General features: G+C 38.1%; 1 pseudogene; it reads left to right on the top strand.

The window, feature by feature from the left end:
- The first annotated feature begins 624 nt into the window (after nucleotides 1–624).
- LOC120296132 lies at nucleotides 625–22,181 on the top strand (annotated as a pseudogene).
- Nucleotides 22,182–24,315: the final 2,134 nt, after the last annotated feature.

The following is a 24,315-nucleotide window of genomic DNA, read 5'->3' as shown; positions in this document are numbered from 1 at the left end:
GCCTAGTCTTCTTCTAGAAGCCTTGAAGTGGTCCAATTGTTGGGTCCAAGGGGGGCATACGAATTTTGTACACATTTGGCTCAAATTGGATTCAATTTCTTCTTGAATTAAATCAATTTGGCCCTAAAAATTCAACCATCATACCCTTGATCAAATTGGCATTTTTCCTCACCAATAGATCCCACTTGCATCCCAATTTCGCAATAAAAAACGGTCAACCGCATTTTCCAGTAGAAAACGGCCCTATCTCAACTTTTTTCCGCAAAAATCTCGGTTTGCAGAAAAATCTTCGGAGACTGAGTTGGCGTTCCTAAAATGACTCGTGACATGACAGAACTTTCGATTTCTAAAATTGAATTCAAATTCGTAGTTAATTTCAATCTGGCGCGATTTTAGCAAGACCTAGGCTACCGAGTAGCTTTTAGAAATTTTTAGTGCAAATGACCCGTGGTCAATTTTCTTCAAGCCACAATGACCATTTTCGACACATCGGCAACTCTCGGTGGTCGTGAAAATCTCGAGGACTCAAATACGGACACAAGGTACTAAAACAACAGAAAAATCAAACTAGTGCCGATTATAGTCTTGCACTTTCTGGAAGAATTGCTCGTAGTGGAGATTAATATGTTAAATGGGTTATTCCGACAAAGAGTTCCACTAATTTCTTCCATATTGCAGGTGGAAACAATTGATGATTACAATGGATATTGCCACTATGTGTCAGGACTTATAGGTTTAGGTCTGTCAAAGCTTTTCCATGCTTCGGAGCTGAAGATTTGGCACCAGATTCTCTATCCAATTCAATGGCTTTGATTCTACAGTACTTGAAAGACACTGAGTTTCATGTACATGACCACATATTTTGGATTTCTAACATTATTTTATGGATGTAAATATCAGAACAAGACATTATTCGAGATTATTTGGAAGATATCAATCAGATTCCAAAGTCACACATGTTTTGGCCTCGTTAGATTTGGGGTAAATATGTAAACAAACTTGAGGTATGCCTCTTCAACATGATTCAGCACAATTAAAGGCTTATATAGATTGCGCTTTAGCCCTTTCACCATATAAAATTGATTTTCCATCACCTACTTTGAAGATGAATTGTTAAGATATTATGCACCTACAATGCTGAATTTCGCGCCGCATGCACATCCTTATTTTCTCTTTTCTATAATTGGCCCTATCTACATAGGACTTGAAGTATGAGGAGAACTCAGTGAAGGTAGTACAATGTTTAAATGAGATGGTAACAAATGCTTTGACACATGTTGAAGACAGTTTGACATACATGTCTACTTTAAGGGATCCTGCGATATTCCGGTTTTGGGCTATTTTTCAGGTACATTATCGATTCTTCAAGACAACGGTGTTTCTTATCTATGAATAGAAGTTGTTGCCTTACATCTATCTTATATATTAAAAATATTGAAGGTAGCTATGGATCTCAAAATTTTTCCTACATAAAACTTGCCTTAGAATTTTTCTCATGGACATACCGCAAGCCCAACCTCTGCACTTCTTCCCCTGCCCCCTCTCTCACACACATTTGCGCACGTGCACAGCAGGTGCACAGACACACAAGTTGTTCCTTTCTCTCTCTTTGTGCGCACATGTGCGCACAAGATTTGGTTTCACACATTGACTTTACAAAATTTCCCTATTATAATCAGTTGTTCACACTTCTGAACTCACTCTTCATAATCTTAAGACTTTCTGTACGTGGTTCATTTGTTTTCATGTAGTTGAACGTTGATATTTTTTTTTAATGCCATTAATCTTTTGATTATCTGGGAGAAGCTCCTCTGCCAACATTTTCTGCTTTTTCTAGATAATGGCAATTGGAAATTTAGTTTTATCCTACAACAATATTCAAGTTTTCAAAGGCGAAGTAAAGATCAGGCTAGATAAGAAAATGATTTGCTGATATTTTCTTTCATCATTGAAATTAGAGCTATCATAGAGACGATGAAATGATTAGGCATACTGAAGAGCTTGAATGGCACTAGGCATGTAGAAGATACTTTTACACCATGAAATAATGAGGCATAATAAAGAACTAGGTCCAGGCATGATGGAAATAAAGCTTGTCAGACTATCACCATTCATCATTTGTCAAGGCTGTGTCTATCCATAAGCCTTTGTACATTTGTTTATGTTCTGTAGTAGCTCTGAGATAATAATTCTTCAGTTGTTCCATCTGTCTACCTATACTATTCAGGTCTTGCTGCTAAAGTTAGGGATCGCACAAGGACAATGGCTGATGTTTATGGTGCTTTCTATGATTTTTCTTGTACGCTAAAGTCCAAGGTATGAAGTCAAAAACTAGAATGCACCATCTTTTATACATGTATTTTAATTATTTCTAACTTGAAAGTGTAGTAGACCTTATAACCTGCAAAATCTTCTCTGATTTGAGTGGATATACAGCAAACCAAATTGTATGTAAAGGCTAGCTATCTTGAATCCGAAATGGATGTGACAAGACTATGCCTCGTGAAGTGAAAAAAAAAGTTTTGTCTTCGCAAAGATATTTTTGCATGAGGAACCACTTCCTTTAGTGGTAGCTTTAATAGCAGAAGCAATTATAACTTAAGTCTCAGAAGCGTTGCGGAATTTCTCCCTTCTGCTTCTTGACTGTGGGGTAGAATATTCTTGATGATCTATTAATCCAACTTTTGGCCACAATAGTAGTTGATGTTTTCATTTGTTCGCTTGCTTTTCCATCTCCATGCTTTTCACACTATGATTTTTTAACATACAGACTGGGACATTACTGTTGGAGAAATCTTTCTGGAATATTTTGAAACTGACAAAACGTTTCTATCAGTCTAGTCGAAGATTTGCAGACTCTACTATTAAAGTCGAAGACCTCCAGGACAACCAAACTCAAGACTCAAAGTCTATTCTCATTGACAGTTTCTAACCCGTTGAAGAAAAGGCTATCCAGATCGAGTGCTTCATTAAGGATTTGGCCTTATCGATCGGAGAAGATCTCTTGGCTGGATATGACATAACGGATTCCTTTATTCAAATCAAGAATGATTAAAGATCCGATGATTGGCGAAGTATTCTTGGAAGGTTCTACTTATGGAAACCAAAATCCTGATTGTATGGGCGAGCAGGATTGATGGGCTATCGACATGTTCCTTTAATAGCTCGAATGATCTTCCTAATTGATTCTGTCCAACGGGAGGATTGGAAGAATTCCTTTGGTAAGTGCCAACGGGTATGATGGCACGAAGGAGTATAAAAGGAAGACGTTCCAGTTGTTCGAGTTGGTGCACGATAGAAGAATTCCAAAGTCTGAAGCTCTTTGATTCTTAGTCAATTCACTTATTGAGCGAAATCTTGTACGCAAAAGAGAGTCTATATTTTGAGATACCTTGAGAAAGTGTGGTAGAGTATCTACACTGTGGAATCAAGGGAAAGCATTGCTATAACATATCTTTTGTTCATAGTGAAATCCAGCCGATGGGCTGTCAATGCAGAAGAGTGGACGTAGGCTTGGAATAAGCCGAACCACTATAAACCTTGTGTTCAATTTTCTCATCCCTACTCCATGCTTTACTTTGATCATAGTTCGTTTGTTTGCCTAGTATTGCTTTTATATCTCGAAAAATTATTTCTACACCTATTCACCCCCTCTAGGTGCTTATACTAGCTATATCAATTGGTATCGTAGCTGTGTACTCACTTTATTTGAAGTGTTTTACTTCAGTTAAAGATCCATGGCTAGTATGCTAGCTCCGGGGGCTGGTGGAAGGGCAAAGCAATACCAAACCACTTTACTTTGATGGAAATGATTACAACATCTGGAAAAACAAGATGAAAGCGTTCCTACGATCAAAGGATCCTCCGGGAATGGGACGTTGTAGAAAAAGGAATCACTCCTAAAGCCGCATCCGTCTCGAGAGAGGAAAAGAAACCGTTGAGTCAAGTGAAATGACTCGGGGAAGAGATTATCAAGAGACAAGCTCTTGATGCAAAAGCAATTTATTCTTTATATTGTGCTTTGTCACCTACTGAATATAACAAAATATCTTCTTGTGTTACAGCAAAAGAAGTCTGGGATAGATTACATATCACCTATGAAGGAAATGATCGAGTGAAAGAGACCAGAATCAACATTCTCCTCGGTCAATAAGAAGCATTCAAAATGAAATCAAGAGAATCTATAACTTACATGTTTAGTCGTTTTACGTAAATCGTGAATGGTCTTAAAAATCAAGGTCAACCAATTTTTGACCCCATGAAGGTAAACAAACTCTTTGCGTGGACTCTCCGAGGATTGGAATCACATAAAGACCTCAATAAGAGAGACACAAAGAATCATACCACTATTCGTCGATGAGTTGGTTGGAACTCTTCAGTCTTATGAAGTGGAACGAATCAATGAAGACGAAGATCCTAAAGGTAAGAAATCCATTGCATTAAAATCCAATGATGATTCTGATGTCACAGATTCTGAAGACGATATGGACGATGAGGAGCTTGCTCTCATGATAAGAAGATTCAATCCAAAGAAACAGAGTTTTCAAAAGCAAATGCAGACCAAGTCTATTGATGATGATGAATCAAACAAAGATGTAGTCCGCTTTGAATGTAAGAAAAATGGACACATCACCCAACCTGTCCTCTTCGAGAAAGAAGAAAGGAAAAGCTGAAAAGAATCGAAAGGCTCTTAAAGCGAGAAACTCCGGAGTGATACGAGTGTGAAGAAAGTGATGATGATTATGCCAATATATGTACGATGGCACAATCGGATTCAGAATCAAACTTCGAGACAGATTCAGATTCAGACAGTGAATTTGAGGTAAGTAACTTTAAAATCCCCGTTAAAGTTTCTAAATACATTGATGAGCTGTGTTTTAGTCTTAAGACTTCTCTTAAAAGGATTTCCGAACTTAAAAAGGAAAACTCTGCACTAAAACAATAGGAAAATGTTTTGAAAGAAAAGTTGAAATGTTTAGACATGAATGTTTCTACTCTTAAGGAAAGCGAAGATAATCTCTTGAAAGAAAATGCATTTTTAAAAATGACTTATCAAATATTTCAAAAAGATTTTCAATAGGATCTGAGAAACTTGAAAAAATTCTTTCAGCACAAAGACCTTATTTCAATAAATCTGGTTTAGGAATGACAGCAGAAACCATTCCTTTAATTGATTTTCCTAAAGTGAAGGAAAGAATTAAGCAAAGACCTCCAAAGACATTTTACAAAAATCATTTTCAAAAAGTGTTTGTAAAACCAATAGGTCAAAATGCTCTCAGATGTTCAAAGTGCAATAGTGCAGATCATTTTGAAAAAGAGTGTCCTATGGTTTGGAAACCTGTTAAGAAAGTATGGGCAAAAACCGCATATCATACTAACACCAATGGACCCAAGAAAATATGGGTACCAAAGAAAGCTTAAATCTTTTTAAATGCAGGTCACTATCAAGAAAAAGGTAAAATGGTATCTAGATAGTGGATGCTCAAGACATATGACGGGGAGACTCAAATTGCTTCATAAAGCTCGTTCAAGTAAATGGTGGAAAAGTCTCATTTGGAGGAAACAACAAAGAAAGAATTGTGGGATTTGGAACTGTAAAGATTGGAAACCTCACAATAAGCAATGTTTCCTAGTGGAAGGACTCAACTACAACCGCTCGGCATCGGTCACCGTGTGTGATACTAGTTTCAAAATCAACTTTTAAGAGGGAATATGTTCAGGAACTAGTAAAGATTCTACTCAGTCATTCATGGGCCGAAGACATGGAAATATCTACCTATTGGATGTGAAACCAGATGAATCGCAATGTCTAATCTCAATTCAAGATGAAGCAAGCTTATGGCACAGAAAGCTTGGGCACATCAATATGAAGCAAATAGCCAAAATTTCAGCAAAGAAGCTTGTTCGTGGTCTACCCAATTTATCATACCAAAAGTCTAATCTATGTACACCATGCGTATTGGGAAAGCGGGTAAGAAATTCCTTTAAACCAATAAATCAAGTTTCCACTAATCGTGTAATGCAGCCTTCGCATATGGATCTCTTCGGACCAATCCGTAATTGAGCATTGGAGGTAAGAAATATTACCTAGTAATTGTGGATGACTACTCACGATTTACTTGGGTATATTTCATGGCAAGTAAGTCTGAAACCTTCTCTTACTTTGAAAAGTTTGCTAAAAAGGTTCAAAATGAAAAGGGGTATGTTATCTCGAGTATATGAACAGACCATGGAGGTGAATTTGAAAATCAAGATTTTACAAAATTCTGTGATGAATCTGGTTTTCAGCATGTGTTCTCCTCTCCATATACTCCAGAGCAAAATGGAGTTGTGGAAAGAAATAATAGATCGCTTCAAGAAATAGCTATAACTCTTTAATTGAAAGTAACATCTCTTCACGATTTTGGGTCAAGCGGTTTCAACAAAGATGTTATATTATCAATAGAGTTTTTCTAAGGCCTATTCTGGAAAAAAACCCCTATGAGTTATTCAAAGGAAAGAAGCCTATTGTATCATATTTTCATGTATTCGGATGCAAATGCTTTATATTGAAAATGCAAATGATAGAGTTGGTAAGTTTGAAGAAAAAAAAGGCGAAGGCATCTTCCTTGGATATTCTACCTCAAGCAAAGCCTACAAAGTCTATAACAAGAAGAGTCAATCTGTGGAGGAATCAATGAATGTCAAATTCCAGGATTCTATGCAAAATGAATCTGTTCAGACTCATCTTTAAGAATTTGAACCTGCTTCAGACTATACAAAGTCTAAATCTCAAGAAGCAGCTCAGACTCTAAAAGACCAGCAACAAATGGTTATTGAAGATTCAAATGAAGGAAGTAATCATCAACCTGACAAATCAACCAGTAACTGGAAGCATAAGTCCAGTCATCCCAAAGATCTCATTATTGGAGACATTAATGAAGGAATTCGCACAAGATCAAAAGGCGAAGAGTCTAGTCTTTGGGCTCTTATTTCGAAATAGAACCAAAAAGCATAGAAGAAGCTTTATTTGATAAAAGCTGGATTGAAGCTATGTAAGAAGTGATATTGCTAGTATGAGTACCTAGAGGGGGTGAATAGGTGCCTAAACAATTTATCGATATACGGAAGCGAATCTTAACATATGATAGAAAGTAAATTCTCTCTTAATTAACAAAATGAAATACGATTGAGGTAGAGAGAGTGAGGAAGAGAAAATTGAACACAGGATTTATAGTGGTTCGGCTTATTCCAAGCCTACGTCCACTCTTCCGCACCGATGACCACCACCGGCTGGATTTCACTATGATCAAAAGAGAAGTTACAGCACAGCTTTGCCTTGATTCCATAGTGTAGATGTTTTACCACACCTCCTCAAGGTCTCTCACAAATATAGACTCTCTTTTGTATACAAGTATTCGCTCAAAGGATTTATCTAAACAAATAGGAGCTTGGACTTTGGAATTCTTCTATCGCACACACCTCGAACAACTAAGAACGTCTTCCTTATATACTCATTTATGCCATCATACCGTTGGCACTTACCAAAGGAATTCCTCCAATCTACCCGTTGGACGGAATCAATTAGGAAGATTGTTCGAGCTATTAAAGGAACGTGTTGATAGCCCATCAATCTTGTTCGCCCATACAATCGGATCTCGGTTTCCATAAGTAGAACCTTCCAATAATATTTAGACAATCATCGAATCTTCAGTCATTGAATCAATCTTGATCAATCAAAGGATTCTCGATACGTCTTCTCCAACCACGAGATCTTCTCGGATGATAAGGTTAAATCCGAACAAAACATCCAGTTTCTAGATAACCTTTCTTCAACGGATTAGAGATCATCAATGAGGATAGACTTTGAGTCTTGAGTCGGCTGTCGGAAGTCTTCAAACTTTAACTAACAAAGTCTGCAGACCTTCGACTAGGCGATGGAAACGTTTTGTCAACTTCAAAACACTTCACGAAGATTTCTCCAACAATCTCCCCTTTTTGATGGTGACAAAACCTTCCCGCAGATTTGGATAACTTTGACCGCAAAACATTTCTCAAACACATATGCATATCTTATAGAGATGAATGGCTAAAAGATTAACACTAGAATCTGCAAACCACAGAAAATAGGTTAGTCTAGTATATAATAAAACCATCCATAAGATATCAATACTTGTTAATAGAAGTCAAGTCCAAGTCTAGTTCGGTTCTCATCCGGACACAAAACAAAGTCAAAGTCTGTCAAAAATAAGTTAAACAACAACACAATCCAACAAACGGTTAAAAAATGATTGAAAGTTTTTGATGATTGAAAGTTTTTGATCAAATCATGCATCTCTCCTCCTTTTTGTCATCATTAAAAAGGATGAGATGAAGTCTTGGGAATGTGGACAAGCTGGAAATCTTCCATAGACTGAACGATGCCTTCCAGCCTTTTAAAGTCTTCCTTTAGCCGTACAACCTCCTCACTCTTGGCATTGGCCGATTTCGAATAGAGAGGGCTTACATCTTATCATTTAATGAACAGGAAGAAGCTTGACTTTCATTCTTCAAACTTTGAACTTCGCATCCCAAGGCATAAATTTGACCTCGCATTTCCAAGAGAATATCCATGATTCTACGAAAATCTGCTCCATTATCGGGCCCGAGTACTTGCTTCGCTCGATCGATGGAGTAAAAGCAGCACGATGGTGGATCAGCATAGTCTCGCGGGTTTGGCGATGAAGCTTCATGACCTTCCTCTGGAAATTGAGATGCATAAACATCTTCCGGGTGCGGGCGGCGGCGACTCCTTCACTTGCATCAAGATATGAAGACGTCACTTCTTTCTCCCGATCTCCCCGTTTCCATGCCTACAGTGGAGAAGAGATTTCCTCAGTTCTCCTTCTTCTCTTCTTTCTTCTTGAGTCTTTCTTCCTCTGCTTCTTGCTCGCTTCTCTTTCTTCTTCTTCCTTCTCTCGCTTCTTTCGTCTTTTGTTCCGATTCTTTCGTGGAACAGACGACTTAAATTCTTCAAAGCCATTGCGAGATGGTGATGTCTTCATCATCATCTTCATCCTCAACGAGGAGAGCTCTTCTTTTCGTTGATGGAGCAAGCCATGGGCTCCTTCCCTTTTCTCTTAAGAGCGAAAGAGAGTTGATGAGATTTGGCAGAGTCTTCTCCTTGAATTTCTCCAATTCCTTGCTCGTTCCTTCGGACGCATTTTGGTCACCATTTTCGGTCCTACCACCATATGATCGCATGATCGAACACAAAAGATTTGCGGAGGCTGAATATTCAGATGTCCGAATAACTTCGTAACAAGGCTTGGGTAAGGGAGTTGACCTCTGTCCTTCATCACTGCTCTCTATACATGTGAAACATAACGGTATGAGGGAGAGAAAACTTCTTTCCACGAGAGGATGGCATACATCAACTTTGCCTCGAGCTTGAAACATCGTTTTGGAAGTTGATTTCGGCCGAAGGCAATTGATCACAATCTTGTGAAGCAAGATGTTGAATGCATTCATCCGTGAGTAGGTGATCTTCTCATCTGTTCTCCTGTCCTTCACCAGTTCAAGTGTGGCCCGAGCAATGGAAACTTTGATTGGTTGATATCTGCCTCTCTCAACTTCTAACACATCTGCCAGCATATTCATATCCACAACATAGTTTTGTTCTTTAACGCTGAAGGAGAATCTATTCGCATCCAAAAAGCTAAGCTTTGAATAGAAATATGCGTCAATTCAAAGCATAAGCCTCGGTTGAGTCGAGCAGAACTTTTCAAGTTGAAGATAATCGAACTTTTCCCTCAAGTTCACTTTCACAAAGATCCAGAAAATCAAAGTCCACACTCCTAGGTTTTATTACCCCACGCTTCAGCAATTTCGAGTACTGCATCCTTTTGTTCCTTTGATCCGAACAAATCTCCCTTTTTCCTTGAATTTCAGCCGCAATACCCATTTTCGGTTGAAATAGACCGACAGATTGTCAACGTCATTCCCATCTACGGGGATTCGGTCCCCGAGTCATGAGGATCACTTGGGATATTCGCAAGGGTTTCCTCGGCCACCCCTTTACGAGCGATTCCCAAACTTTCCATTTTTCGAGAAAGATATACTCGTTCTTATATCCTTTGTCTCTAAGAAACTCATCAACATAGTTCAAAGGAGTACGAATTCCTTTTAAGGCACGATATAGCTTGTAAATAAAAGCGGGCTTTTGAACTCTTACGGGAGTGCATCCTCGATGATTTCTTCCGACGCGTCGATGAACAACGCCTTGAGGACTAGATGGTGGAGAATGACACCGCCGAGAATGTTGTGGGCTCGGTTGCCGATCCGGAGTAACTTCATCTTCAAGATCGAAGTGCGTAGGCCCCTCACTCATTCTCTGTGGTCCCCGCTTGCGATTCTTGAGGACTTTCGTGAAGATGACATCTTTCTCGGTGTTTGGAAGATTCCTTACTTGACTTTCCTTAAAAGATGACAACTTTTTTGAAGATTGAGCGAAGAAGACAAACGGAATGGAGGATCGATGCTTTCTAGGGTTTTTGAGAGAAAAGTGAATAGAAAAGTGAAAAGGAATCGACAAAGTGCACAATCGGTTAAAAAGAAGAGTAAACGAACCGTCACAAAGGAAATAAAAATATGCCTTTTCAAAATAACTGTCTTTATCCGCAAAAATAGCTATTTCAAAAATAACTTCCTTTTGAAAATGAATCGATGCAATATTTACGTTAATTAAATATAGCAACAATTTAAACACTGAGTCTTATGATCGTACCTTTTCAAGATAAGATTGAGAGAGAAAGACTTACGTCAAAAGGTCGAGCCAAGACGTAGATAAAGTCTTGTAAGCTCGAGAACGAAAGTCTTTAGACTTTGATATCCTCATACCTCAAAATGTTGAGTCTGGACCATATAGACTCAAATTGATTTTCTCTAAAGGCTTTGTGAGTATATCAGTTGATTCTTTGAGTCAACAAATTGAATTGAAATATCTCCATTTTGAACATGATCTCTAATAAAGTGATGTCGAATCTCTATATGCTTTGCTCTTGAGTGGAGAATTGGATTTTTGGTGAGGTTGATAGCACTGGTGTTGTCGCAATTAATCTCCGTGCATGAGTCTTCAATTTCAAAATCTCTTAGCTGTTGTTTTATCCATAGAATTTGCGAACAACAGCTTCCAAGAGCTACATACTGCTTCGTTGTTGAAAGACACAGTGCTTTGTTTCCTTGAAAACCAAGACACGGCCCCGCTTCCAAGCAGCGGCAAGTTCTGAAGTGCTCTTTCTATCAACTCGCAACCGCCAGATCGCGTTTGAATATCCGGAAGATTAAAGTCTCCTTCTTAGGATACCAAAGACCGATGCTTGATGATGAAGCCACATATTTAATGATGCATTTTGCAGCACTGAGATGGGATTCTCTAGGATCTGATTGAAACCTAGCACAGATGCAAACACTCAACAAAATATCAGGTCTAGAGGCAAAGAAGATAAAGAAGTGATCCAATAATGCTCCCGTACTGCCTTTTGATCAACTTTCTTCCCTTCTTCATCTTTGTCTATCTTTAAAGAACTTGACATTAGTATGTCGGTCTTTTGCACTTTTCCAATCCAAACCTTTTGACAAGATCATTAACATATTTTCTTGATAAATAAAAGTTCATTCCTTCAATTGTTTTACTTGAAGACCAAGAAAGAATGTTAACTCTCCCATCATACTCATTTCAAACTCATCCTGCATAGACTTTGAAAATTTCTTGCACAGACTTTCATTAGAGGATCCAAAAATAATATCATCCACATATATTTGAACAAGTAAGAAGCTTTTGTTTTCCTTCTTGATAAATAAAGTCGTATCTACTTTACCTTTGACAAAACCATTTTGTATTAGGAACTTACTTAATCTGTCGTACCAAGCTCGAGGTGCTTGCTTTAAACCATACAAAGCCTTTTTAAGTCGAGTCCGGGCTTCTTTGGATCTTCAAACCCTGGTGGTTGTTCCACATAAACTTCCTCATGGATAAATCCATTTAGGAAGGCGCTTTTGACGTCCATTTGGAATAACCTGAAATTCTTATACAAGCAAACGCAAGTAATAGTCGAATAGCTTCTAACCTTGCCACGGAGTGTAAGTCTCATAATAGTCTATTCCTTCTTCTTGCGTATATCCCTTGGCCACGAGTCTTGCTTTATTTCATACGACTTTTCCTTTCTCGTTCATCTTGTTTCTGAATACCCATTTAGCTCCAATAACAGTTTTACCTTTTGGTTTGGATGTTAATTCCCAAACATCATTTATGCTGAACTATCTGAGCTCTTCTTGCATAGCTTCAATCCAGCTTTCATCGATAAAGCTTCTTCTATGCTCTTTGGTTCAATTTCGAAACGAGTGCCACAAAAAGACTAGACTCTTCTCGCCTTTTGGATCCGTGCGAATTCCTTCATTAATTTCGCCAATTATAAGATCTTTGGGATGACCGGACTTATGTTTCCATTACTTGTTGATTTGTCCGGATGATGATCTCTTTCTTTATTTGGATCTTCGCTAACAACCTAATGCTGGTTTTCCGTGAGTCCGAGATGCTTCTTGAGTTGTAGACTTTGGAGGGTGCAGGGCAAAGTTCGGACTCTTCTTGATGAGTCTCGACTTGATTCATCTTGCGTTGAGTCTTGAAGTTTGACATTCATTGACTCCTCCACGATCGACTCTTCTTGTTATAGACTCTATAAGCTTTGCTTGATGTAGAATATCCAAGGAAGATACCTTCATCGATCTTTCTTCAAACTTACCAACTCGATCTTTGCATTTTTCAATATAAAACATTTACAACCAAATACATGAAAGTATGAAACAATAGGCTTCTTTTCTTTGAATAACTCATAAGGGGTTTTTTGAAGAATAGATCTTAAGAAGACTCTATTGATGATATAGCATGCTGTTGAAACAGCTTCAGCCCAAAATCGTGAAGAAATCTTGCTTTCTATTAAGAGAGTTCTAGCCATTTCCTGAAGAGATCTGTTCTTTCTTTCCACAACTCCATTTTGCTGAGGAGTATATGGAGAGGAGAACTCATGCTTAAAGCCAGATTCATCACAGAATTTTGTAAAATCTTGATTTTCAAATTCACCTCCATGATCTGTTCTTATACTAGAGATAACACATCCTTTTTCATTTTGAACCTTTTTAGCAAATTTTTCAAAATACGAAAAGGTTTCAGACTTACTTGCAAGGAAATATACCCAAGTAAACGGGAGTAATCATCAACAATTACTAGGCAATACTTCTTACCCCCAATACTCTGAGTTCGGATTTGGTCCGAAGAGATCCATATGCAGCAACCGTAGTACATGATTAGTAGAGACATGATTTATTGGCTTAAAAGAATTTCTTACTCCTTTTCCAGAATACATGGAGTGCATGAATCAGTCTTTTGGTATGGCAACTGGGTGGTCCTCGAACAAGCTGTTTTGAAGAGATTTTGGCTAATTGCTTCATGTTGACATGACCAAGCTTTTGTACCATGCTTGCTTCGTCTTGAATTGAGATAAGGCATTGCGATTCATTTGGTTTCACATCCAGTAAGATAGATATTTCCATGTCTTCGACCCATGAAAGACTGAGAGAGTCTTTACCGATTCCGTAACATGTTCCTTCTGAAAGAAGATCTTGAAACTAGTATCACACAATTGACTAATCTGAGAAGATTGTAATTGAGTCCTTCCACTAAGGAAACATTACTTATTGTGAGAGTTCCAATTTTCACGGTTCCAAATCCCACAATACTTCCTTTGCTGTTTCCTCCAAATGAAACTTTTCCACCATTTACTTGAGCAATCTTTATAAAGCAATTTGAGTCTCCGTCATGTGTCTTGAGCATCCGCTGTCAAGATACCACTTTACTCGTTTCTTGACGGAGACTCCGCATTTAAAATAAAGTCTCAAGCTTTCTTTGGTACCCAAATTTTCTTGGGTCCTTTGGTGTTAGTAAGTTAAACAAGATTAGCTCATACTTTCTTAACAGGTTTCCATACCATAGAACACTCTTTTTCAAAGTGATCCAGATCATTTGCACTTAGAACATCCGAGAGCATTTCTACCTACAAAGTTTTACAAAAACTTTCTTGAAGTGATTTTTGTAAACCTCACTCGAGAATCTTTTCTTAATTCTTTCTTTTACTTTAGGAAAATCAATCAAGGGAATTGTTTCTTCTTGTCATACCTAGACCAGACTTATTGAAGTAAGGTCTTTGTGCTGAAAGAATTTTTTCAAGTTTTTCAAACTCTATAGAAAATTTCTTTGATATATTTGATAAGTCTGTTTTTAAAAAGCATTTTCTTTTAAAAGATTATCTTCATTTTCTTTAAGATTGAAACATACAAGTCTAGACTTTTAACTCTTTTCGCTAAAACATTTTCCTTTTGTTTTAGAGCTGAGTTTTCTTTTTTTCAATTCGGAAATTCTTTTGAGAGAAGTCTTAAGACTAAAGCATAGTTCATCAATATATTTAGAAACTTTGACAGAATTTTAAAATCACTTGCCTCAAATTCACTGTATCGAGTCGATCCCGAGTCCGATCCAGTCGAGTCGATTGTGCCATCGGACATAGATTGGCATATTCATTATCACTTTCTTCACACTCAGTATCACCAGGTTTCCGGCTTGAGAGCTTTTCGAAATTTTTCAGCTTTTCCTCTCTTCTTCTTGAAGAGACATGTTGGGTCCGATGTGTCCCTTTTTCTTGCATTCAAAGCAGACTACATCTTTATTTGGTTCCTCATCATCAACAGATTTGGTCTCGCTGTCTTTGAAAGTTTTGTTTCTTTGAGTTGAACCTTCTTCCTTTTCTATTTAGTTTCTCAATCTTCTTATCATGAGAGCAAGCTCCTCATCGTCCATATCATCTTCAAAATCAGATCATCGTAATCATCATTTGATTTTAATGCAATGGATTTCTTACCTTTGGATCTTCATCTTCATTGATCCTTTCCACTTCATAAGACTGAAGAGTTCCAATCAGCTCGTCGACGAGATAGTGGCATGATTCTCTCGAGTCTCTCTTATCGAAGTCTTTATGTGATTCCAATCCGGAGAGTCCACGCAGTAGCTTGTTTACCTTCATGGGATCAAAGTTGGTTGACCTTGATTTTCAAGACCATTCACAATATCGTAAAGCGACTAAACATGTCGATATTGATTCTCCCGGTTTCATTCAAGGCTTCGTATTGACCGAGAAGAATGTTGATTCTTGTTTCCTTCACTGACCGTTCCTTCATAGGTGATATGCACTCGTCCCAAACTTTTGCTGTACCACAAGAAGATATTCTATTATATTCAGTTGGTGATAAAGCACAATATAATGAGTAAATTGCTTTTTGCATCGAGTGTCCGTCTCTTGATTATTTCTTCCCGAGACATTCCGCTGGATTCTTCAGATTTCTTTTCCTCTTTCGTAGAGGCGATGCAAAGTGGTAGGAGTAATTCCTTTTCTACAACGTCCCATTCCAGAGGATCCTTTGATCGTAGGAAAGCTTTCATCTTGTTCTTCCCAGATGTTGTAATCCTTTCCATCAAAGTAGGGTGGTCTGGGTATTGCTTTGCCCTTCCATCAGCCCCCGGTGCTAGCATACTAGCCATGGATCTTTTAATGAAGTAAAACACTTCAAACAAAGTGAGTACACGGGCTCGATACCAATTGATATTGCTAGTATGAGTACCTAGAGGGGGTGAATAGGTGCCTAAACAATTTATCGATATACGGAAGCAATTCTTAACATATGATAGAAAGTAAATTATCTCTTAATTAACAAAAATGAAATACGATTGAGGTAGAGAGAGTGAGGAAGAGAAAATTGAACACAGATTTATAGTGGTTCGGCTTATTCCAAGCCTACGTCCACTCTTCCGCACCGACAGCCCACCGGCTGGATTTCACTATGATCAAAAGAGAAGTTACAGCAAGCTTTGCCTTGATTCCACAAAGTGTAGATGTTTTACCACACCTCCTCAAGGTCTCTCACAAATATAGACTTTCTTTTGTATACAAGTATTCGCTCAAAGGATTTATCTAAACAAATAGGAGCTTCAGACTTTGGAATTCTTCTATCGCGCACACCTCGAACAACTAAGAACGTCTTCCTTATATACTCCTTTATGCCATCATACCCGTTGGCACTTACCAAAGGAATTCCTCCAATCTACCCGTTGACGGAATCAATTAGGAAGATTGTTCGAGCTATTAAAGGAACGTGTTGATAGCCCATCAATCCCGTTCGCCCCATACAATCGTGGATCTCGGTTTCCATAAGTAGAACCTTCCAATAATATTTAGACAATCATCGATCTTCAGTCATTGAATCAATCTTGATCAATCAAAGGATTCGATACGTCTTCTCCAACCACGAGATCTTCTCCGATGATAAGGTTAAATCCGAACAAAACATCCAGGTTGGATAACCTTTCTTCAACGGATTAGAGCTCACAATGAGGATAGACTTTGAGTCTTGAGTCTGGCTGTCCGGAAGTCTTCGTGACTTTAACTAACAGAGTCTGGCACCTTCGTGACTAGACTGATGGAAATGTTTTGTCAACTTCAAAACACTTCACAAAGATTTCTCCAACAAGAAGAACTCGCATAATTCGCATTAATGATGTCTGGGAGTTGACTCCTAAACCAAAAGGTAAATATATTATTGGAGCTAAATGGGTTTTCAGGAACAAGATGAACGAAAAAGGAAAAGTCATAAGAAACAAAGTAAGACTTGTGGCCAAGGGATATACGCAAGAAGAAGGGATAGACTATGACGAGACTTACGCAAAGAGTAAAGGTTAAAAGAAATTCGATTATTACTTGCTTTTGCTTGTTAGAAGAATTTCAGGTTATTCCAAATGGACGTTAAAAGTGCTTTCCTAAATGGATTTATCCATGAGGAAGTCTATGTGGAACAACCACTTGGGTTTGAAGACCCAAGGAAGCCGACCCGTATTCGAGACTAAAAAAAGCCTTGTATGGTTTAAAGCAAGCACCTCGAGCTTGGTACGACAGCTGAGTAAGTTTTTAATTCAAAATGGCTTTGTAAAAGGTAAAGTAGACACTACTCATGTTTATCAAAAGAGAAAGCAAAAAGTTTTCGCTTGTTCAAATATATGTTGATGATATTATTTTGGATCCTCTAATGAAAGTTTGTGCAAGAAATTCTCTAAGTCTATGTGATGAATTTGAAATGAGCATGATGGGTGAACTAACCTTCTTTCTTGGACTTCAAGTGAAACAATTGAAGGAAGGGACTTTTATTCATCAAGAAAAATATGCTAATGATCTTGTCAAAAAGTTTGGACTGGAAAATTGCAAAAAGATCGATATACCAATGTCAAGTTCCTTGAAGATAGACAAAGATGAAAGAGGAAAGAAAGTTGACCTAAGCTATACAGAGTATTATCGGTTCACTTCTTTATCTTACTACTTCTAGACCTGACATTTTGTTTAGTGTTTACATTTGTGCTAGATTTCAAGCATACCCTAAAGAATCTCATCTAAGTGCTGCAAAGCGTATTATCAAATACATTGCTTCAACTTCAAGCATCGGCCTTTGGTATCCTAAAAAGGGAGACTTTACTCTTCTTGGATACTTAGACGTAGATCTAGCAGTTGCGAGTTGATAGAAAGAGCACCTCGGTACCTATCGCATTTGGAAGCGTGATGTTGTCTTGGTTTTCAAGGAAGCAAAATACAAGAGCTCTTTCACACGAAGCGCAGTATGTAGCTCTCGGAAGTTGTTGTTCACAAATTCTCGTGGATAAAACAACAGCTAATGACTTTGGAATTGAAGATTCATGCACGGAGATTAATTGTGACAACACCAGTGCAATCAATCTTACCAAAAATCCAATTCTTCACTCAAGAGCAAAGCATATAGAGATTCGACATCACTTCATTAGAGATCATGTTCAAAATGGAGAAGTTTTGATTCAGTTTGTTGACTCAAAGAACCAATCAAGGATATATTTACAAAGCCTGGAGAAAATCAATTTGAAATCATCCGTTCCGGACTCAACATCTTGAAGCTTGAAGAAGTTAAAGTCTAGAGACTCTCGACTGCACAATCATGGTTCTTGACCTGTAGTTATTTTATTTTCTCTTATATTAAATCTCGTAAAGGTACGATCATTTATCTATTTGTAATTGATTTATGCTATCTTCAATTTCCGTGAAAAGTGCAATTTTTCCTTTTCAAAAAGAGTTAATGGCAGTTATCTATTTTTGAAAAAGGCAGTTTTTTTTTTAAAGGCATCTTTAACCTTCCTTTATGATGTTTAGCATTCCCCTATTTCGACCGAGCTATACGCAAATCGGTTCCTCTTCACTTAACTCCAAAACCCTAAAAAGCATCGATCATCCATTCCTGTCTTCTTCCCTTGTTTGATCTTCGAAAAAGTTGTCATCTTTCTTGGGAAAGTCAAGCAAGGAATCTTTCGAAGACTGAGAAAGATGTCGTCCTCAAGAAATTCTTCGAGGATCACAAGCAGGGGACCACGGCGAATGAGTGAGGGGCCTACTCACTTTGATCTCACCGAGGAAGAGGAGTCACCAAGTCAAGAGCGTGAGCCCACAACATTCTCGGCAGCATCATTCTCCACCATCTAGTCCACTGTGGTGCTGGTCATCAACAAGAGGAAGAAATCGTTGAAGACGCAGATCCGTAAGAATTCAAAGGCCCTCTTTATTTATAAGCTTTACCGTGCTTTAAAGAGCATTGGTACTCCATTGAACTACATCGATGAGTTTCTTAAGGACAAGGGATATGGGAATGAGTACATCTTTTGCGAAAATGGAGAGTTTGGAAATTGCTCCTAAGGGGTTGGCAGTAAAAACCCTTGCAAATATCCCAAGTGATCCACGTGTTGGGGGATTTAATCCGATAGATGGAAATGATGATGACAGACAGGCTCAATTTCAACCGAGAATTGGTGTTGCGGCAAAAATTCGAGGAAAAGAACAGAGTTGTTTAGATCGAAGGAACAAAAGGATCTATACTCCAAATTGTTGAAGCATGGGGTGATAAACCCTAGGAGTGTGGATTTTGATTTCCTTGATGATGTGAATGTCAATTTGAGGGAAAAGTTCAGTTTTCTTCAACTTGACCAGCTTGCTCGACACCACAGTAAGCCTATGCTCAATTAATCGCATATTTCTATTCAAATCTTAGTTTCTTGAATGCGAATAGATTCTTCTTTCAAAGTGTCCGAGATCAAGACTTTGTAGTGGATGTGGATATGTTGGCGGATGTGATTCGGGTTGAGAGAGGGAGATATCAACCCATCGGTGTCTCTATAGCTCATGCCACATTGGAACTTGTTAAAGACGAAGGACAAAGGGAAGGATTTCCTACTCAAGGATGCGTGCGTTCAACATTCCGTCTACAAGATTGTGATCAATTGCCTCGTGCATCGAAATCAACTTCCAAGACGATGTTTCTAACTTAGAGGCAAAGCTGATGTATGCCATCAATGCTGGGAAAAAGTTTCTCTTCCTCACACTATTTTGTTCCACATGTATAAAGCGGTGCAGAAGGACAAGGGCCAACTTCCTTATCCAGTCTTGTGTCAAAGATATTCAGACATTTGAATATTCAGCCTCCACAAATTCTATGTGTTCGACCATGTGACAAAATGGTGGTGTGACTGAAAATGGTGTCCAAATGCGTCCGAAAGAACTCGACAAGGCGTTGGAGAAATTTAAGGAGAAACCCCTGTCAAATCTCATCAAGTCTCTTCAACGGCGAAAAGAAAAGGGAAGGAGCCCATGGTTACTCCATCCAAAAAGAGAAAAAGCTCTCATCATTGATGAAGATGATGAGGATGACCTCACAATTTCTGCTATAGCATTGAAGAAGCTGAGCTTTGTTCCTAATCAATGGAACGACAGTGGAAAAGAAGCGAGAGGAGAGAGAGAAGGATGGGAGAAAAAGAAGAAGAGGGGCTGAGGAGCAAGAAGCGAGAGGAGAAGGAAGAAAAGGAGAGAGAAGTCTGAAGAAAGAGAAGCAGAGGAGGAAAGGTTTGAAGAAGAAGAAGAAAGAGAAAATCAAGAGGAAGGAGAGCATGAGGAACACTCTTCTCCACAGAAGCCATGGAAATAGGGAGAGATGGTGAGAAAAGAGGAATGTCCTCATATCCCTTAACATGAAGGAAGGAGCACTTCTCCGGCCAGATCCGAGAGGACATCCATGCCTCTCAATTTCCAGAGGAGGGACATGATGCTTCATCGCCAAATTTGCGTGATTATGCCGATACCTTATCGTCGATCGATCCAAACCCTTGCTCTTCATATTCAAGCCAATGCTAAAGGTGAAGAGGTGGATCAACTGAAGGAAGAATTGAAAAAGCTTAAAGGCATCATCCAGTCCATGGGAGATTTCCAGCTTGTTCGCGTTCCCAAGCAAACTTGACTCCATTCTATTCCCATCTCAACCTTTTTTATGATGACAAAAAGGGGGAGAGATGCGAGATTTGAAATCTTTGAATTTAAACTTGTTGAAAATTCAGTTTGTTTTGATGTTTGACTTGTGTGTTTGTGTCTGGATGTGGACTGACTGAATGTGGATTTGGATTTGACTACTGCTTATATTAAGAACTATTGATATCTTATGAATGGCTTTACTCTCATGCAAAACTAACCTATTTTCCGTGGTTGCAGATTCTAGTATTATCATTAAGCCATTAATCTTTATGAGATATCCATATTTGCTTGAGTAATGTTTTGCGTCAAAGTTATTCAAATGGCAGGAAAGTTTTGTCACCATAAAAAGGGAGAGATTGTTGGAGAAATCTTTCCGGAATATTTTGAAGATGACAAAACGTTTCTATCGCCTAGTCCGAAGATTTGCAGACTCAACTATTAAAGTCCGAAGACCTCCGGACTACCGACTCAAGACTCAAAGTCTATTCTCATTGACAGCTTCTAACCCGTTGAAGAAAAGGCTATCCAAATCGAGTGCTTCATTAAGGATTTGGCCTTATCGACCGGAGAAGATCTCTTGGCTGGATATGACATAATGGATTCCTTTATTCAAATCAAGAATGATTAAAGATCCGATGATTGGCAAAGTATTCTTGGAATGTTTTACTTATGGAAACCAAAATCCTGATTGTATGGGCGAGCAGGATTGATGGGCTATCGACATGTTTCTTTAATAGCTCGAATGATCTTCCTAATTGATTCTGTCCAATGGGAGGATTGGAAGAATTCCTTTGGTAAGTGCCAACGCGTATGATGGCACAAAGGAGTATAAAAGGAAGACGTTCCAGCTTGTTCGAGGTGGTGCACGATAGAAAATTCCAAAGTCCGAAGCTCTTTGATTCTTAGTCAATTCACTTACTGAGCGAAATCTTGTACGCAAAAGAGAGTCTATATTTTGAGATACCTTGAGGAAGTGTGGCAGAGTATCTACACCGTGGAATCAAGGAAAGCATTGCTGTAACATCTCTTTTGTTCATAGTGAAATCCAGCCGGTGGGGCTGTCGGTGCGTATGAGTGGACGTAGGCTTGGAATAAGCCGAACCACTATAAACCTTGTGTTCAATTTTCTCTTCCCTACTCCCTGCTTTACTTTGATCATAGTTTGTTTTGTTAACTAAAGGAGAGCTTCCTTTCTATTGTTTGCCTAGTATTGCTTTCATATCTCGAAAAATTATTTCTACACCTATTCACCCCCCTCTAGGTGCTTATACTAGCTATATCAATTACTCACCAAATTATGCCTTTGGCTCCCATAGGTTGACAAGAATGATCCTAATGCTACAAAAACATTGAGCATAATCGAGGGTACGTAAGGCTTGTAGAGATTCGGACATCTCCATGCCTCCCTCTCTCTCTCTCTCTCTCTCTCTCTCTCTCTCTCTCTCTCTCTCTCTCTCTCTCTCTCCGTGGAGTGGATATTGATTATGCCTTTCTACTTAAAACAAATTCCGTTTGTAAATTTCTGACAGGAAATCTTACATCCTTGCGACTAAACCCACAAATAGTTCTGTCCTGAGTGAGTTTACAACTATTCATCTCACATTGTTTGGCTGGTCTTGGAACTATGTGCTGAACAGCAAACCAAACAAAAGAGAGAACAATAGCTTATGACGATCTAAATTGCAAGTCGCCGTTTTGCTCATTGTACTGGTAATAGTTGTCGCTCATCTCTCTGCAAGCCAATCGAGTAACTAATGTGAGTTGTTTTAGCATGATACGCTCGACCTAAGATTGCTCCAACCTTGTCTTATCATTGTCCAACAACTTTTTTTTTCTGTGCAGATTGCTTTGTGGGAAAACCAGCAAGTGATGGAGACAGTGTCGCTACAGATGCATCTATCGTAGAATTATGCTTTTATATATATATATATATATATATATATATATATATATATATATATTTCTATCTTGCGTCTCCGATGTGTGCTAGTTATACATGTTTGAAGCATCCGAACATAATTGACGAATTCCTATTTTCAATTTTAAACTGTTTTTCTTCTGGAACATGTGATCCCGAGCCATCCAAATATTAAATTGAATCTACTCTTCTTGGCTTCCTGTATTTCGTGGGAAGCTAAGGATTTTGGTCTTTCTGAAGCTACTATACTTTTGCCCATTTACAATAAATTACTACAGAGCTAGGTGTTTTGACATACAAAGTTTCTATCTTTGGTGAATTGGCTTGGAATTCTATTGTAACATCTTCAAATATTTTCCTAACAGTCCTTCAGGCTGTACAAAACAATTAACTCATATTAGAGAATGGATTCGATGATACCTTTGATTGGTAATTTCACTTTGATTATGGTCATAGCGGCTTACCTCAAAGAAAAACTTTGTGAGAAGAAGAGTCATACTTCAGTCATACTTCAGTCGAGAACTCATGTTTAGTTCAACTTTTTCATCCCCTTCCACTATTAAAGCGTTACATATTCTGCCAATCAACCAAAACAAAAAAAAAAAAAAAAAAAACCTTATATATTGATTTTACAGTATGTATTAGTATTTTCTTTTCTTAATCATGACATCAAAGCACTTTACCTAAATCTGCTCTAAAAATTTGAGCCGTGCTTATTCTATCGAAGTTATAATCCGAATGTTTCACCAAACAAGCAAAAAAAAAAAAAAAATCTTTGGAAAGGGATGATTGAATTGAATATGCAAAAATCATGAAAGTTTCCTTTGTTTATTCTGGACATGAATATAAATGTCTTGAAATGTAATGGAATTGAAAATGCAATAGCTAGAATCTAAAGTGCTAGAAATATTTGTTGGGAAAATAAAGATAAACATAAATATGCACGAACACAAGTTATGTGATTAATTGGACGAACCTTTGCAAAACAGTTATTGATTTTGTATTTACAAATAACTTCCTAACCCCACTTGCAGTTACGGGTAGAAAGTTAAAATCTCTAGACACAATCTCCTATTATCTAGCAATGATTATATGCAAGATGTAACAAATCTCGAGACTATTGGTGTAACCACTCAGCAATTGTGCATTCTTGTCGATCCACTATCTCTTTCTTCAACTAACGTGTTGGCAAACCTCTATAACGTTCATTATTAGTACTTCCTTAATAATAAACCAAGATCTCAGATTGCTTGCTATAAATGACTTGCTTGATTAATTTCGCTCAAGCTTTTATGACTTTGTATAACTTCTACATTGTGTGTCGTTGAGTTCCTTCATTACTGGTCAATAATCCAAAAAGTTAGTCAAATTATTTGTGTGAATGAGGAAACCTCAAGCCTATAAGATTGACTTAGGACTGTTGCGACCTACCCATCTAGGCCTTACAATCCCAAGAAATAGGTTTTTTGAAGCATTTGTTTATAAAGTCAATCCGAATGGTTCATACAAATGAAACTCTCAAATGAAATGCGGAAAACCCCCCAAACGGATATAAAATCTAAATGGCACATACGAACGGCAGTTTTGAATGGGTTCCCAATTTGTTAACGACACAAACGGATTGTCGGTTATAAACTCTGAGTCCTCAAACTCATACTTCATGTGACCACATTTCATTTTAAGTTGTTACACTACCTAAAACCATTATCTATGAGTTGCCACTTTGACACTCTTTGTTGGGAGCAGCTAAAAACCCAATCAAGGATTGAGAGACCACTTAATTTTCATAGAACCAGAGATTTCGTGGGTTCGGAGACTTGACTTACGCTAAAGATTTCATTAGCGCTCTTTCGATACCTATGAGTACGGTTGTTATCTAAAGTGGTCATACAGTTTTTACATCTTCGTGCAAGTCAAAAGATAGGCGATCACACACGGATGGTTCATTTGTACCATTTCTATACCCACCGA

The sequence above is a fragment of the Eucalyptus grandis genome, chromosome 7, assembly GCF_016545825.1.
Source record: "Eucalyptus grandis isolate ANBG69807.140 chromosome 7, ASM1654582v1, whole genome shotgun sequence".
In the NCBI taxonomy this organism is placed as follows: Eukaryota; Viridiplantae; Streptophyta; class Magnoliopsida; order Myrtales; family Myrtaceae; genus Eucalyptus; species Eucalyptus grandis.
This window is presented reverse-complemented; position numbering and strand designations above follow the sequence as displayed.